Genomic DNA, 18,823 nt, shown 5'->3' on the forward strand with positions numbered 1-18,823 from the left:
ACGGTGCATTCTGGGACACAGGAACTCAGAACAGGCCTCGGGTGTGAAGACCTTGCACAGGTGTGAAGACCTTGCACAGGTGTGAAGACCTTGAATGGGTGTGAAGACCTTGCACGGGTGTGAAGCGGGAGAGAGGCGAGTGAGATCACAGAGCACCTCAGCGGGTTCATCCTACAGGCAACAGAACACTATTAGGGAGTTTTAAACATTTAAATCCTGTCCTGGGAAGACTATTCCAGAGCAGTGAAAGAGTAGAAGCGACAACCTTGGAGGAGACCATTGCACTGCTCCGCGGCAGTGACTGGCTGCCCTGAGAATAGGGGGTCTTGATGATTAGAGAATTATACATGGATATATTTTGCTCAACTGTGGGCTATTCTGATGATTTTAACATTTTTGCAGGTGTGGTCTGGTTGGTGGCAGTCATCGTGGGATCACCCATGTGGTACGTGCAACAACTTGAGGTAGATGTAGACTCGAGACTGGGATCGATAATCTTATTGTTCAACTATTTTCTCCTCCTAACAATAAACATTTTCCTTCCTGCAAGAGTATTATAGAAAATTTGTGTGAACTCATTTATTTCACGGAAGGTTTTTCAAGTGGAAGAAAATAATTTGTTTTTTTTGTGTTTGTGTATGTGTGTGTGTGTGTGTGTGTGTGTGTGTGTGTTTTGAGTCAGAGTCTCAATCTGTCACCCTGGCTAGAGTGCTGTGGCATCAGCCTAGCTCACAGCAACCTCAAACTCCTGGGCTCAAGCAATCCTCTTACCTCAGCCTCCCTAGGAGCTGGGACTATAGGCGTGTGCCACCATGCCCGGCTAATTTTTTTCTCTCTACATATATTTTTAGCTGTCCATATAATTTCTTTCCATTTTTAGTAGAGACAGAGTCTCGCTCTTGCTCAGGTTGGTCTCGAACTCCTGACCTCAAGCGATCCTCCCGCCTCGGCCTCCCAGAGTGCTGGGATGACAGGCATGAGCCACCACGCCTGGCCAGAAAATAATTTGTTTTAAGATTTTTTTTCTCTGTTTTATTTAGTTCTCATTGATACTATGTTAACACTTTAATGCTTAAAATGAAATTTTAAAAATGTACCAACGTCACTTTCTACATTTTCCTGCAAGCTGAGCATGCTTTTCCTAGTGTTCTCAAATGCGTTGTTACATTTTAAGAGTTCAGTGATTGCTCTAGGTTTTTCTTTTATTTGCAAGTCATGTAAAAAATTGTAATAGATTGTCTACTTATTAGTGGATTCCCCTTCATAGGTCTTTTCTTATCGGCCTCCTATTCATTAACAAATTGAAATTCTACTTGGAAGCATGTTGGGGATCATCTTATCCAACCTCTCTCCTTTCCCTACACTTCTGTCAGATGGCCCAGCCAGGCGCGGGGAGTAACAGCAAAGGGGACACTATGCAGGTGTTGAGCAGCCAGTCACCTGGGCTCAGTGCCCTCTGGGCATGGCTGTTGCTCAGCATTGATTCTTGACCGCATGAATTTCTCAGAGACAACATCACTGAGGCTTCTGACCCTGCTGTGTCCTCGGGCCAGCAGCTCAGAATGACCTCTGAGCTCCCACACTTGCAGCCTTTCTGCCGAGCAGCGGGAAGCCCACGGGGCCGGAGCCCTTTTATAAGCGACTCAGTCTAGTTCCAAATTGTGGGCTCCATTTCTGGCACATAGAAAACAGATTTGTCAATTTTGAAAAATAAAATTGTTTTATTATATACTCTGAATATATTTTAAATCTACAACTCATTTTGCTTGTAGAAAATGCATATAATCTAACTGTCAAAAGCCAGTCCTCACTGTTAGATGGATGAGCTAAATCAGATTTACTTCTTGTCAGAAAAAAGTCTGATTTCATTTTTCAGGTCACATAAAAGTATTCATATGCAATCCCATGGCCACCCTTTCAGGCCTGAATTCTCTGAGTGCAGGTGGTTGAGCTCACAGAGAGCTTGCATTTCTCACCTGGCTGCTGCAAAGCACCAAGGCCATCCACATTTCTCACCCACGGCTGTTTCCCTCCCACTGGGCTCTTCTCAAGAGTGATGTATTTAGCAAATTTCAAGTGAGGGAAACAAGGAGGTGGTGAAATTAAAGCCGTCGTCACTTCTGCCTCCTCACTGTATGAAAAATGTGAATTCTTGATGTCCCTGTCCAAATACCTTTTTTCCTATGCCAGGCTTTACTCTGAAAAGAAATGTATAATATTTAAGACAGGCCAAAGCACAGAGCCCTACCATGGGTTTATGACCCCTTGATCAAGGTGGCTTCATTGACATCAGTAATCTGAATTCTCTGTCCTTTTTTTTTCCTTTTTGGTGCCCCATAGTAAGATTTGGATTGGGTGAGACATGTAACTTGTATAAGCTGGGAGAAGGGTGATTATGAAAGAGGAAATGGGAATGTGGGCCCAGCATGACACCCAGGCCTCAGGTGCTGTATTAGGAGAATTTTACAGAAGTATAAGCTTTTTTCTTACCTCTGATGAGTAACCAAAAAGCTTCTTTTCCCCCATTCAACTGACATTGAACATTGCTGATAAAATTTGCTGGGAATATAGGCAGAAATATGCCTTAAGATCTAAGTATTCATCTAGAAAGCTCCAGAGTGACTAAAATGACAGTTGTTTTCATAAATTCATTTTTGCTCCTGTTACCCAGAGATGTGAATTTTGAATATGCTTTAAAGGTTTGGATTGTCCTTGAAATGATCCGTTTTTAGCAGTTTCTATTATTATTATTGGAAATAGTATGAAGAAATCAGCAAACAAATACAATCTGAATATTTGTAGATTGGCAATAGTTTGAATCCCAATTTTTCATTCATCTCAGAATTTAAAAGCTACCAGTTGACTTTTAAATATCTTTCCAAGCAGTCTAATCGTTGTAATATGAAATTGCAGTAACAAGAAATGGCTTTCAGTCCTTTCCAACTAGAAGTCTGAAGCCTTGTCTAATCTCTCTCTTCAACAACTGAAGAAGCAAAATAATTTAACATTAAAGTAGCTGACATGATACACAAAATATTTTTCAATATGTATTTGGGTAAGTGTAATGCTTTTTCAGCCAATTGAAAACTTGTGACTAGTGAAAATAAAAGTTGAGAAAGACAAAAAAATGAAGCTCAATTCCATTTAAAATGGGAAAGATAGTTTAAAAGTCTTAAGACCTTCAGCAGTTAAGTATTCATAGAAAAACCACATTTCACAACAAGAGAACAATTAAAATTGTATCTCATTTGAAATATGTACCGGTGGCAAATTAGAAAGAGCTTAATGTTGCGTAACAGGAATACTTGGCTGCTGTCTGTTCTTTTGACACTCACTACGGGTTATTTTAACTGAATTGTTCTTACTGTAAAGGTCAAGCATGATCTCCTGTATGAGAAAGAGCACAGCTGCTGCTTGGAAGAGTGGCCCAGCCCCGTGCACCAGCAGATCTACAGCACCTTCGTCCCTGTCATCCTCTCCCTCCCTCCTCTGATGCTGACGCTTGTCCCGTACAGCAAAATCGGCTACGAACTTTGGATAAAGAGAAGAGTGGGGGAGGGTTCCATGCTTCGGACTATTCATGGGACAGAAATGTCCAAAATAGTCAGGTCTGTTTCCTGAAATAGTTACCTCTGTTCAAAATATTTTTAAGTAGTTGTGCTAGAAGGGACAGCTGCCGGGGACCTCAGGGCCGCTAGGTAATTTTACCAGAGCGTCACTGGAATTCACGTTTAGGGCACTGGCTCTCTGGAGGTTTTTTGTTTTTTTTTTTCTTTTTGAGACAGAGTCTCGCTCTGTTGCCCGGGCTAGAGTGCCGTGGCGTCAGCCTAGCTCACAGCAACCTCAAACTCTGGGGCTCAAGCGATCCTCCTGCCTCAGCCTCCCGAGTAGCTGGGACTACAGGCATGCGCCACCATGCCCGGGGAACTTTTTCTATATATGTATTTTTAGTTGGCCAGATAATTTCCTTCTATTTTTAGTAGAGACGGGGTCTCACTCTTGCCCAGGCTCGTCTCCAACTCCTGACCTTGAGGGATCCTCCTGCCTCAGCCTCCCAGAGTGCTAGGACTGCAGACGTGAGCCACCGCGCCCAGCCCAAGTATGGGTTTTTCTAAACTTAAAGCACCATGCAAATGTGTCGATCTCTAGTAGATGTAAATCTCCTTTACAGGAGTAATGGAGAAACTTAGTCTGAATCTCTGGCTTAATCAGATTATTTAGAAATATAAGAAAGTGTTGAATTTTAATTCTATCCTTACAGCTTCCCTTATTTCATAAACACTGATATTTTATTGCCACAGGCATGAGGCTTTTTAATATAAAGTGAATAAGAGCTTAGTCACTAAAGTTAGACTGCCTAAATTCCCATCTAAAATACATCTTTTACGAGCCATCTGCAAGTAACTCAACCTTTTTTGTGCCTCAGTTTCTGTAACTGTCAAATGGCTCAGTGGGAAGATTAATTACATAATCTGTGCCAACCGTCTGTAAGTGCCAGGCACCAGAAGGATACGGATGATGTGAGAAATACATGGATGGGCCGGGCACGGTGGCTCACCCCTGCAATCCTAGCACTCTGGGGGGCCAAGGCGGGTGGATTGCTCGAGGTCAGGAGTTCGAGACCAGCCTGAGCAAGTGCGAGACCCCATCTCTACTAAAAATAGAAAGAAATTATATGGCCAACTAAAAATCTAGATAGAAAAAATTAGCCAGGCATGGTGGCGCATGCCTGTAGTCCCAGCTACTCGGGAGGCTGAGGCAGTAGGATCGCTTAAGCTGAGGAGTCTGAGGTTGCTGTGAGCTAAGCTGACGCCACGGCACTCACTCTAGCCTGGGCAACAAAAAAAAGAAAAGAAAAGAAAAGAAAAAAAAAGAAATAGGAAGGAAATTTTGGGAAGTCACATGATCAAAGAAAATTTGAATACAAGCTAAAAGAAAAATACCAACATTTCAACATCCCTCATGGTTGAATCCAGCTGTAATTTCTGATTTGCAAAAGGAAGTAGTGATTCATTTCCGTTCATAATGGGCCCCAATGTACTAAGTTTCTCTTGCTTCACATAATCATAGACTCTAAAGGGAGCCGGGTGATGTGAATTAATAATATGGAGATTTGAAATTGTTTTTCTTCTTTTCAATTCTATTGACTATACTATGTAACCTTTTATGAATTTAGTATATTTCAAATTAATAAGAAAGATAATTTTCTTAATTAAAAATAACAAATTCACATCGAATTAGTCAATAGACACATTAACAACAAACTATGACTTATCCCATGAAGTAAAAAGTTAACTGTGGCAAACATACTCAGTTTCAATATTTTGAAAAGCTCCAAAAGGGAATGGCTATGTTGAACGTGGAAAGTGTAGTATAAATTTATGCAAAGGAAAATCATGGGGAGTATTTTGTGACACGTGTAGTTCTAGCAGGTATTTCTCCTCCACGACTGTCACTGTGGTTGGAAGCAGCTTCAGCTGTGTGTGCACCAGCACCATGTGACAGTCTCGTTTTGGGCCATCACAGACCTCAGGGCGTGGCCCGGGCAGCCCACGGAGCCCACGTGCTGCTCCCCTGCCTGGCACATGGAGATGCCAAAGCCCTGAGACCCGGGACCACGCCTGGCCAGTGAAGGACGGGCCACGTGACACCCTGGAGGGACAGTCCAAGCACACATTCCTGAGACTCCTCAGAAGGTTCTGGGGGGAGCGTCAGGTGACCATAGAAGTGACCAACTCATTCCTACCCCGGCTTTCCCTCCTTCTCTGCGTGACGTACTGTATCAGTTGTCAGGTTCCATGGGACAAATTATCTGAAAATTTAGTGGCTTAAAACAACACATATTTATTCTCCCAATTTCTGTGCTCAACAATTCAGAGGCAGCTCAGCTGGGAGGTCCTGGCCCAGGGTCCCTCTGGAGGACGCAGTGAGCCAGGGCTGCACCGGTCAGAAGGCTCGGCCGGGGCTGGAGGATCCACTTCTGAGCCTGCTTGTGTGGTTGTGAGCAGGGACACACAACCACACGGTTTCTGGTCACACGGACTGCAAGATTGTGCAGCGAGGCAGCTGCTACAGCAAAGAGAAGCTCCTGCATCCTCAGCATCCTGCTGGCCCCTCTCCCCGGGGAGCCAGTGCAATGGGGGTCACATGGCCAGCGCCCCACTTGCTGGGCCTGTCCTGGAAATGCCCCTTCACAGAGCAGAGCTGTAGGGACGGTCGCCACCAGGTGGCGCCAAACTGCAGCTGGAACCAGAGCGGATTCGCCTTAGGCCTCCAGGACGCGTAGACCCAGCCGGCGACTCATTAACCTCGCACAATGCAACCTTGCATTTTAACCCTGACTTTGCAAAACCCCACCCAAGCAGTTGTGGCAAGATTTTACCATCATAAATAAAATATGGCTCTTATAGCCCAGATGAACTTTCAATAATGCTCATTTATGTGAAAACCAGACAGCACTTTATATTGATCTATTACAGAATTTGAGTTGTCAGCTCTACTTGATTATAGTTATAAGGAATAGAGGAGACACACCAAGACGCTAACAATACTTTTTAAATATTTTTTTTTTCTTTTTGAGACAGAGTCTCACTCTGTTGCCCGGGCTACAGTGCCGTGGCGTCGGCCTAGCTCACAGCAACCTCAGACTCCTGGGCTCAAACAGTCCTCCTGCCTCAGCCTCCCGAGTAGCTGGGACTACAGGCATGCGCCACCATGCCCGGCTAATTTTTTTTCTATATATATTTTTAATTGGCCAGATAATTTCTTTCTATTTTTAGTAGAAACGGGGTCTGGCTCTTGCTCAGGCTGGTCTCTAACTCCTGACCTCGAGCGATCCTCCCGCCTCGGCCTCCCAGAGTGCTAGGATCACAGGCGTGAGCCACTGTGCCGGCCTTAAAAATTTTTTTAAGACAGACAAAAGTGAATTTTAGAAAATGAACATCTTTCCAAATTATATGAACATTTTGTGGTAAGCAGGTTAATCTCCCACCATTTTAATTGTAAATCCAAGTGGCCTTGTCAGGGTTTCTATGTTGTCAGTGAGGAATGAGGATGTCTGTGGCATTGTGTCCTGTGGGTGTTCCACGCCGTGACCACAGTGACGTTTCTATTCTGACACACGTGGTGACAGCGGGGCTCAGGGGCAGTGTGGCTGCCGCAGTCTGGGAATGCCTGGTGTGCAGTCTCAGTGAGCAGGCTGGCTGACACCTGACACGCATCACTCCACTCATAGCCAACGTGCATTTAGTTTCCCCCACACTTCCAGCTTGCTTTGTTTTTAGCAGACACAAACATGCAATTAAAGTCTCCTTAATGTGATAAAAGTTTGAAATGTGGTGTAAATACAGGAAAAAAAGTTGAAAGACTACTTTTTATAAACTGTCGAACTTGCCCTACAAGTTTTGTCCCCTGAAAAAGCTGTGGGTCCTCTATGTTCCCCTGCATGGCCCTCTGAGAGGAGTCACGGCCACTCGGGATGGCCGTCTACTGCTGGATTTTCATTTTTGCCTTCTTATGGTAAACGTGTAGTGTGTGGACTTAGGAACACACACAACATAGTAGATACAGCATGAATAAGGCTAAATGTGGCTAAAAATATCCTTACCAGATACAGAAAGACCACTAATTATAAATTTAAATTCCATGCAAACACACATCCTTCTGCTCATTTGCTCTGAACTCTTTTTTATCAAATTATGCTGAGAGGTAAATATTAATAAAATATGCAAAGTTATATAACAAGTTTTCCCTCCAGTTTTGTTTCCCGTAGTAAAAATCTTGAATCACAGAAAAAGCAATTCTTTTTCTGTCTCCTATCACCTTTGTGGCTGGGAGAAAACTGCGTTTTTCATGCCAACTCTTGAATATTCTACTCACTATTGACCCAGTTAACTATTTTCCTAATCACCATAAAATATAATCATAAAACTGCTCTCTGTTGCCTCAAGAGTTGTTCCTGAAGTAAAAGCAGAAAAACACTGTTTATGTGAGGTCCCCGTGTTGTTTGTGATACAGAGCTGCTGTTTGGAAAAGCTTCCATGAGATTCCTGCCTGTATCTTCAGGGGTAGCTGGGTACCTTAGTGATTGTAGGTGTCTACCAGCCTTAACTGAAAGTTCTTTTTCAAATGAGATAACAAGTATTTATATCTTGGTTTTATACAAGGAATTAAAAAAAATTCTATTTGGAAGTTGACTTGCAGACATCAATATAAATGTAAATAACAAAGAAAAAAAATTGCTTACCCAAATTCCAAGAGTTTCTACTTGGGGAAGAGTCAGCTTTGAAGTTAATTTTTTTTTTTTTTAACATGCTCCTCAGAACAGAACAGAATGGAGTTAAAGCTTTAACAAGCCTATTTGGAGTCTGCAGGGCTGCAGGTTGGCCGGCACCTGAGACAGATTTGGCGGGATGAGAGACAGCTCTGCTACCTGCTTAGAAGAAGAGAGAGCTGAGACTTCACAGGGAAGGGCGGATAGAGGGAGAACCACAGCCTGGTGATGGAGATGAGAGAGCAAGGAAAATGTTTTGTCACTTTGGAGTGAGATGCCATGTGTCGTGTGAGGCATGTTCCCTCATTGTCCTCCACAGAGTCATTAAAGTTGGTGTTGCTCACTTACGCTCTACAGGGAAGAATTCCTGCTGGAAAAAGCTGAAGTCCTGAATCCAGCTTTAAGGTCAGTATAAGCTGAAAGTAGCTGTCAGTAGAAGAAGAGATTACATGTGAGATGAGAAGGGATTTCAATAATGTGATTTTCAAGCTGGAGAATCTCTTCTTTACCTAAGACCCCACATTTCCCATAATTTGCATGGATAGAAAAAGAGGTTAGATTTCTTAAGAATAAATATTCATAGTATTTTAAAGAGAGGGGCCATACCCAGTGTGTGCCAGCCTGGGCTGGGCAGGGAGCAAGTCGTGAACACATGGTGCCTGAAGTACCTGCAACCTCTGAGACTGTGAATTACATAAACCAGTGGTTTGCATTTAGGTTGGTTTGGCTTGAATTTCTGCCACCTGCAGTGAAACAATCTCCCGCCTTTGCAGCGGAGAGCAATTTGGTCAGTGTCGGAAGCAGCCACGAGAGGGAGAACCGCGGGAAGGAGAGAGGCAGAGCAAAGCGCTGGTGTCCGAGGGAATCCGCGGCCGCTGTGAGCAGGCGGCAGAGGGCGAACGTGCAAACCCAGGACCCTGGGCAGGGCCGGAGAGACAGGCACGGCCGGGCAGTCCCCAGGGAGGCCTGGGGGGGTGGCTGGGCCGGCAGGGTCAGGGCTGGAGGAGGAGGCCAGTGTATTAAGCGGTACATTAAGTTAAGAAGCTTAAATGTAAATTAAAAGTTTAAAAATATAGGATGATTATTAAAAATTTGGAAGAAAACCACATTTGAAGGATATAAAAGTCAAAGCAAACATTTATTTATTTATTTACTTAATTTTTGAAGACAGAGTCTCACTCTGTTGCCCAGGCTACAGTGCCATGGCATCAGCCTCGCTCACAGCAACCTCAGACTCCTGGGCTCAAGCGATCCTCCTGCCTCAGCCTCCCGAGTAGCTGGGACTACAGGCATGTGCCACCAGGCCTGGCTAATTTTTTTCTACTTTTAGTTGTTTGCCTAATTCCTTTCTATTTTTAGTAGAGACGGGGTCTCGCTCTTGCTCAGGCTGGTCTCGAACTCCTGACCTCAAGTGATCCTCCCGCCTTGGCCTCCCAGAGTGCTGGGATTACAGGCGTGAGCCACCGTGCCCAGCCAACAGTCTTGATTAAACAGACACACAGCGTTTTTTACGTACACAACTCCTTCTGCACAGACACACACTCCATGCTATTATCACACAGTTCACAATTTACACTACATTTATACATGCTGCTTCTATAAACATGAGCACCAATACACTTGTTTACACTCCCTAAGAAAGAAGCTGAAATACAAAATATTAAGCCAATACAAGATTTTTAGTTATAATTTATTGACACTAAATCATTGAAGAATGGTGATTATAGTAACAAAAATAAGTGATAGACTACAATGGGGTTTGGAATGTTTTTGTTGAAATGATTTTTTCTGTAGTGTTCAGATTTCCTTTGTCTTCCTAATTTGGTTAATAGGATTTCCACCCCTCATTTTCCTTTAAATATTTTTGCCCTGTCTCCTAGAAGTTGTAGAAATTGATGTTTTACTCAATCTATTCATAAGGATAATGTACTTAAAAAGCTTAATGAAGCTTTTTAGCATAAATTTGTACAAAAAAGGGGTAGAGTGGGGGGAAGTTCACATGAGAGTGTGTTTGTTTTTCCATGGCCGTGTTCAGGGTGGGCTCTAAGCTCAGCAAGAGTGTTTACACTGTGAGACCCACACCCGGGAGCTTCCGTGTCCTTCCAAGGACAGGTAGAGAGAGAGTGTCAGAGTGAACCACCAGGCTTTTATGAAATTGCCCACATGAAATAGTTAGAAAAGCAGTTAGAAAGTTTCCCACAAAATCATCATCCGTTCTTAATTCTTTCATGCCTCAAAATGGGAGTCTCACAGCCTTGTCCAAGTTCCCAAAGTTCTAGAACTGTCCTTGATACGTGATCCACTTTACATGCAGCTGAAGTGGATTATGTATTTTCGTTTCTGTCTTCTCACTGTCTTCTGTTACTTTTAAACTCTCTATAAACACTTTGGAGTTTTTGCATACAGTTGTTAATCTTGAGAGACTTTTTTTAAAAAATTCCTTTTTTTAGAGGAAGCATGAAGAAATCGTCGTCAGAGTTCTCTGTGCCTCTTCGAAGCGCTGAATTCGGAGAGTTCATGGAAGCGCTTCATCCAGAAAGTGCCACTATGAGGTGGATGAAACGAAATGAAAGTAATCTTGGTACGATGAGAAAATTTAGCCTCAAATAAATCTTACAGGCGCTTACTAGTCAAGTCTTTAAACTATGAGTCACGGCCCATGATTAGTGGAGTATTCCTCCTCAGTTTTCAGTAACCATGAAGGTAATTTTTATAAAAGTAGTTATTACCCTACCCACAGTGATAGCTGGGAAAGATAAACTCCCACGCAGGTAGGGGTGCGGGCCGGCTACGATCCGCGTGGGAAGCAGTAGGTGTCAGGACGCCTTATGGGGGAGACCCGGCTCCTCCAGCCTCAGCATCACCAGCTGCTTTCTAGTTCCTCAGTTGGTCTGTTCTGTCTCTCTCTCAAATCCAACACAATGCTGCCAAAAGCAGTTTATAGTCCTTTATTTTTTTTGAGACAGAGTCTCTCTCTGTTGCCGAGCTAGAGTGTTGTGGTGTCAGCCTCGCTCACAGCAACCTCCAACGCCTGGGCTCAAGCGATCCTCCTGCCTCAGCCTCCTGAGTAGCTGGGACTACAGGTGTGCGCCACCATGCCTGGCTAATTTTTTCTATATATATTTTTGGTTGGCTAGCTAATTTCTTTCTATTTTTAGTAGAGACAGGGTCTTGCTCTTGCTCAGGCTGGTCTCAAACTCCCAATCTCAAGAGATCCACCTGTCTTGGCCTCCCAGAGTGCTGGGATTACAAGTGTGAGCCACCGCACCTGGCCCTTTCCTGTCTTTCTTTCTCTCTCTCTCTCTCTTTCTCTTTGTCTCTCTCTCTTTCTTCCTTTCTTTCTTCCTTCCTTCCTTTGCTTCTTTCTTTCTTTCTTCCTTTCTTTCTTTCTTTCTTTCTTTCTTTCTTTCTTTCTTTCTTTCTTTCTTTCTTTCTTTCTTTCTTTCTTTCTTTCTTTCCCAGTTGAGGTGTGGTCTTGCTGTATCACCATGCTGGTCTCCAACTCCTGGACTCAAGTGATCCTCCCTTTGCAGCCTCCTGAGTAGCTGGAACCCCAGGTTCACCCACTACACCCATCACTAATCATTGTTTCCAATCATCACTATCATCAAACTCATATATGTGAATTGCTTCCATTTATAGTTATTGTTATGCTACACAACAGTGATAATTTCATTAAATTGTACAAGCTAACCTTATTATAAACAACTTAATTCTGCAGTCAACTCTGTCCAAATGTGTTTATTCTTTATATTACACCATTTTTAATATCTATATTGAAAAAACCAGAGAGAATGATCACGAAAGCCTCTTGAATTTATGACATTTTCATTGTCTTTCTGCATCATAGTAGATGAAAGAGAGACTGTGTTATTAAATTGCATGAGATATTCTGCTTCACCCAACTAGACATATTATTACCAATAGAAATACTTATTAGCTTTATCCAGTAACAAAATATTGTGTTTAGTATGATACCAGTTATTATGTGACTAGAGAAGAAAAAAATTAGAGGAAAATTTTCAAATTTTCTGAAAATCATTGTCATCTTTGGAAATCACAGCCTAATACTAGAAGTTGCTTCTCTATTTTTTTTTCTTTTCATATAGTAAAGTTTTGTACTCCTTAAATTTGGCATAATTTCTATGTTTGGCATTTGTAATTTAAAAAGTTAAAGAAAAATTATTATTTTGGATCTTTGGCTACCTTTGACTTTCTGGCATCCTAGCATCTTTGTAAAATAGAGAAAATTTTCTTTAAAGTTGAAGTGATTCTTCTTAATGTCAAATATTTTAACAGCACAGTGAAATACACAATAAGATAGTTTTTCCTAAGACTTAATTACTCCTTCGCAATAAATTTGACGTTCAGGAATATAACTTTTTAATTGCACTGGGAGTCCAACCAGTTTCGGTCTTTGATACTTTGCTTGATAGCAGAACTAGTTAATATAATTCCGTGAGTAGCATCAAGTCAGAGTAGAACAATGTAGAACAATGTAAGAATCATATTTTTGGAATATTTTTCCCAATTATTCTATTATAGGTACCTTAAAAAGACTATTGATTTCATGCCATAAAAACCAATCAAAATGGAAATATGTTGTTTGCTATTTGGGATGATATCAAATTATAGACTCTTTTGCCTGGAAGGGGCTTTTAAGCATTATCTACACCAATCTTGTTTTTAGATAAAGGAACCGAAGCCCCCAGGAGTTAAATGAATCTGATGTGTAATGAGGGTGTTCGAACAAATGCCTGGAGAATAATGCACTGGTTTAAATTAAACTTCTGTAAACAGATTTCTCTCCTAGATGAATAAAATGACTTTCCATACAAGCTTTAAAATTATTCTGTGAGTTTCCATGTGCTGGAGGTAAAATTTTACATCTGTTATGTAATCTTCTGAGTCCTTTGGGATAAAACAGTGAGGGCCTCTACCAAACTTCAGCTTAGTAAATGACTTTCCCTTAAAATAGCCGTAAACTTAACCATTTTAGTAACTGTTTTCACAGTTCTAAAGTTCCTGTCTATTTCTGAGCGCATGAACCCCACAATACCAGAGTTGGAGTTAAGATCTGAATATCACATGCAAACAGCAGCCTGTAAATGAGGGTCATGGAAGGTAGAAATCACAGCTTAATATCAGAAGTTATTTTTCCATTTTAGTTTTTTTCTTTTTTTTTTTTTTGAGGCAGAGGCTCGCTCTGTTGCCCGGGCTAGAGTGCCGTGACGTCAGCCTAGCTCACAGCAACCACAAACTCCTGGGCTCAAGCAATCCTCCTGCTTCAGCCTCCCGAGGAGCTGGGACTACAGGCATGTGCCACCATGCCCGGCTAATTTTTCTATATATATATTTTTTTTAGCTGTCCATATAATTTCTTTCTATTTTTAGTAGAGACAGTATCTCGCTCTTGCTCAGGCTGGTCTGGAACTCCTAAGCTCAAACAATCCTCCCACCTCAGCCTCCCAGAGTGCTAGGATGACAGGCATGAGCCACCGCGCCTGGCCTCCATTTTAGTTTTTCAGTTGAAAACCAGACAATGCTATAGAAAGAGGTCCCATCAAATACAGTGTATAGGGCTTCTAATACCCAGTCTGCTTTCCAATGGATGGAGGATGTTTAAATTATTCAATGTCAGTCTTACAGAATTTGGTCCAAAATGCCTGATTTCTAAGTTAACGTTCTTTGGGTGGTAAGACAGGAATGATGAGAGGCAGATTTAATGTTGAAAACAGGTATGATTCCTGAAGTCGGATGAGAAAGTATGTTCTTGTGTATTGAAAACAGGAAGGCGCACAGTTGTGGGGAGGGTCAAAGGCAAAGGGTGGAGTGTCAAAGAGTCCCCAGGGCTTCTCTACTCTGTCAACACCTGGACTTGCCTTGTAAAGACCAACACATCTTCGGGGCCTGGCTTGCAGTGATAACTGGACTTTGGTCCCAAACAGCTGCATTTCTGATTTAATCTACATCCGCGTTTCATCTCCATCCTTTCATCCTCTTCGCAAAGCAGATTTATGCCCATCCGCTGACCCAATTGTTTGCATGATTAATCCTCCTTTTGGCAGAATTTTCCAGAATAAAAGTTGGTTCCTGTCCTTAGGAAAAAGCAGAACTGTGATATTTTCATGGTTTAAATCATGTGCTGTCTGTACTAGAATTTAAAAAAAATAAATAAAAAGCACACACACAATAAAGGGGGAGAATCCATCAAAAATACATTAACTACCCATTTTTCTAAAATAATAGCCATCAAATACTGAAATCAGCTAGACAGACTTCTAATTGTCATGGGAGTTTGAATCTGAGAGGAAAAAGAACGCCATTCTTTTTTATGACAGTGAAAGGCCCAAGTGAACACCGAGGTTTTCTCCTAACACACTGGGCTAGGAAACAGTAGAGCAAATGCCCAAAGTATCGCCCTTCCAGTTTGAAATCCAGCCCTGGCACAGCCATCTCTGTCCTTGCAGTAATGTTACAGGTGAGGCTCTGAGGCTGTAATGGGAATATGCTCCCCAGTTTGACTCTCAGCAAAACAGCGTGGAGCAAAGTCTGGCAAGAGGCCAGGGCCTCCCTCCTCAGTGACTCTGCAGGGCTGTTGAATGTCACCAAGCCACAGAAAGCTGTCACCTCACAGACGGCATCTAGTTGGAACACCTCCCAAGGAAACTACTTGAACGGGACAAACATTGCCAGGTTGGCTTTATCACACTTTTAAGAAAAACTTTATGAGGGCAAAGGCTTTGAAAGTAAATTCCCCGACTGTGACAAGCACGTTCATTACCTCCGCTCAGCCCCCATTTGTCACTCGTGGTTTGGAGTCTGGGTACGGGGAGCTGAGCGGGAAGGACCCCGAGTCCGTGGCAGAGAGGGGAGTGCCTGGCATCGCTCCAGGAAGCAGGTGTGGACGCTCCTGGCCGTCACCTGGCCCAGCCCTGCGGTCGCCGACTCGCGAGACACCCCAAGGTCCAAGGGGACTCACCGTTGAGCGACGTGTCCAGCTCATCGCTACACACAAGCCGGGCCTGCCCTTTCCCAGGCCCAAGGAAGCTTGGCAACTTCCTTATCTCAGACTCTTTAACACTCTGGCTGGAATAGAGGAAACATTAAATGTGACTGTTTTCTTTTTCCCAGATGCAACTGAAAACGGCCTTGTCTTACTAAACCACTTTCATTTTCTCCCTCCCCCCCTTCCTTCAGCCGCTCGCACCCCCAGACGTGTGAGGTTAATTTCGGATCGATCACTTCAGGCACTTGGTCTTCCAGTTTTACTAACTTTTTTTCTAACTCATTTCCTTATTCTCCCCTGAAGGTAAATCTGTAAACAAAACACTCTTCGGAGAACAGTTTAAATCATTTAGTCGGCACGCGGCCGGTTCCTGCACACAGTTGAGGCTCAGTGGTTGGATGGATGCAAGAAGCAGCCCAGTGTCCCATGAGCCGGTGACGGGGGCACAGGTCACGGTGGCCCAGAGGGTCCTGCTCCCCTTTACACCCCGAATGGTGGGAAGCAGCGATAACAGGGTCGGCCCCGCTGTTTTAGAGACTCTCCCCCTTCACCAGCACCATTTCTACGCGGTGAACAGAAGTGGTGTCTTGGTCCACATCCCACTGACCGGCATGGTTATTTCCATCCCACAGGTTTTTTGTTTGTTTGCTTGTTTGTTTGTTTGTTTGTTTTCTGAGACAGAGTCTCACTCTGTCGCCCGGGCTAGAGTGAGTGCCGTGGTGTCAGCCTCGCTCACAGCAACCTCAGACTCCTGGGCTCAAGCGATCCTCCTGCCTCAGCCTCCCGAGTAGCTGAGACTACAGGCATGCGCCACCATGCTCAGCTAATTTTTTCTATATATACTTTTTAGTTGGCCAGATAATTTCTATTTTTAGTAGAGACGGTATCTCGCTCTTGCTCAGGCTGATCTCGAACTTCTGACCTTGAGTGATCCTCCTACCTCAGCTTCCCAGAGTGCTGGGATTATAGGCGTGAGCCACCGCGCCCAGCCCCATCCCACAGTTTTTAATGGAAACAACCTTACTGCCTGGATAGGCAGACTCTGAAATACGCCTCTGTGATTTCCCTGCACCTTTTCAATGCGATCATCAAATAAAGACGCGTGGCTTGAGGTGAGATGGCCCTCAGCACACTCTGGGAACATGTCAGTTCTAATAACGGTGATCACACTGTGCATTTGCATAGCACTCCGTAATATTAAAAGTACTTTCAGAAAAGGAAGTTATTATTTAGGCCTAAAGATTTCAGCCTGTAAGGATGGCTTAACTTTCAACCTTCTTGCTGTTGGCTGATGAATTTCCCCTTGCTCTTTTGATATGACACAAAATGGCATATTCTTGTGCAACATTAAGCTATTATTTTTCTCACCGGAAAGAAACTAATAGGGTAAATATCATTTTGTGTAAATTCAAAAGACTTTTAAAGAGCCATATTGAAAATACTTGAGAAGATCTTGAAACAATGATTGATATTTTCGTGTCAAATGGATGTTGTATTTTCCTATCAAACTTTAATAGCTCAGGGTAAGTACCAACTGTTTATTTTCTAAGTTCTGTTTTGATTTTTTTTTTTTTCAGTTGATTGCATGTGCAAGCTACATTGTGTTATGGACTATTTTTGCTCTTGAAAATTTTTGAAAATACAGAAAAGCATAAAGAAAAATATCACAAACCCTCATGACTTCAGCACCCAGGACTGATGCTTATAACATTTTGTAATAAAAAAAAACCACAATGTTAAAGTTTCCTTTGAGATTTCTTGACTTCCCAGAGTGTGTTTGTGTGGAAGTGGAATCACAGAAGAGGACGGACCGTCGTTGGCTAACTAGCAGTGTCAGTCTGCTTTTCTGAAGTAGCCACCTCTGCTGTGATCAGAGCTCTGGTAGAGCACACGGTAGCCATCCGTCTGCCCCACGTCACCAATGTGCTGGCCTGCTACTCACCAGGCCTCTCTGGAAAAGGAATGCTCCAAAATAAACAAGTGGCGTGAATAACCAATAACAATCACTATCGGCCACTTTGTCAGCTAACATTTTGTTCCTGAACTGGTACGAATTTATTACTTTGGGGAGATTTTCAGACAGTTTTCTAGTATGACAAGAAAAATACACCTAATCCCTGATTTTATGGTGCTAGTGAAGCAACACAGAGACTATAAATACAGTTTCCCCTCTAAGCAAGAAAACACTCAGCAACTGTTTAAAAGGTAATGGGCTGATTTCTAAATTCCTTTCAAGGGGGCCTGTTGAGATGGTGACCTGGCTCTAGCTCTCGCAGGGAAAGAAATAGGAAGGCGAAACACAGGAAGATTCCTAGAAATGAGTGCGTGACCTCTGAGGTCCTTACAGTAAATTAGACTAATTCTAAATCTATGTTGGTGTGTTTTGGCCTATGAAGCTCATATAACTTTTCCACTAAGTGGGCAGGTGGGTTTCCTGTAGTAGCCTGAAGCCGGGGATTGTTTTCTTGTGTTTCCATTGCAGCACAGAGACCCAGGGAATCCTCTGTGGTCTCTCACACAGGCTGTGAGTCTTTTATCTGAGTCGTGTTCGTATCTGAGCGCTGAATATTAACAGCCTCTTGGCAGCAGAGTGATTTTCTTTAAAAAGGGGTTTCCCTGTGTATGGGCGGATTAACCTTTCAAGATACGTGTTTATGCTCAAACCACTGAGCTACTGTTTGATTCAGAGTCAGAAAGGCAGGTCTGCGTCCGACAGAGACCTTGTAGTGCACTCGCCTAGACCCGAGAGGGACGTGTGGTGCACAGCACGGTGAGTAACACGATGCCTCCGTCCTTTGCTTTCATTTTGCTCACTTGCCAGAGTTCGCCATAGCTTGGATTTCTTTTTCAAATGGCTAAAGTGCCCGTATTAGAAAGACAAGTGTGATTGATTATGAACTCAGTCCTATTGGCAATTAAGATGGGGTTTTATATGTTGCAGGTGGGAAAGGAGCTAGAAGTTGGTGTAAATGTAAAAACCTGTGATGTGTCCTTTAAAAGTATTTATTTTAGAACTGTTGCTGGTTAGCTCTCTGTGCACATCTGAGAAACCAGGCTTTTGACATTTGACTGTATGCATCTTATCCTATGTGCTTTATTATTTCTAAAAATTCGGTAAACAATAAGTACTCACGAGTATTTAGTATGCTTGCCCTCTCAGGATACTGTGGTGCCTAATAATCTTGATGGAGCGATAAGCGGGGTGAGCATTCACCCCGTGTGTCTATTGTGGGATATTTTCATTGTATTCTTCATGGTAACCACGTAATCGTGCGGATGGGGACCGTGAAACAGTGTAAAGCATGTATTTCTAAATGTAAAGCTACTGGACTATTTTATTTAAATAGTCAAATTTTCCAAAGGAGATTGGAAAATAAACTTCCCGAGGAAGAATTTAAGTGTAAGCAGTCAAACCGTCCTCCAAGGGAGCTGAGTTGTCAAAGCCAGCAGAAGACAAAGGCAGGCTGGATGATAAGGGGCACAGCGATGATGCCCCATTAGGACAGCGACAGTCAGTTTCGGGCCCTGATGACTTCATCCCT

General features: G+C 43.0%; 1 long non-coding RNA gene across 3 annotated transcripts in view; it reads left to right on the plus strand.

Annotated features, from left to right (window-relative positions):
* Positions 1–554, plus strand: part of LOC123640220 — a 29,586-nt gene extending 29,032 nt beyond the window's left edge. For all 3 annotated transcript variants that reach the window (XR_006735914.1, XR_006735915.1, XR_006735916.1), the window contains exon 5: positions 403–554. This is a non-coding gene — a long non-coding RNA (uncharacterized LOC123640220). The remainder of the gene's footprint in view (positions 1–402) is intronic.
* Positions 555–18,823: the final 18,269 nt, after the last annotated feature.

Source organism: Lemur catta, chromosome 6 (assembly GCF_020740605.2).
Source record: "Lemur catta isolate mLemCat1 chromosome 6, mLemCat1.pri, whole genome shotgun sequence".
NCBI classification, from domain to species: Eukaryota; Metazoa; Chordata; class Mammalia; order Primates; family Lemuridae; genus Lemur; species Lemur catta.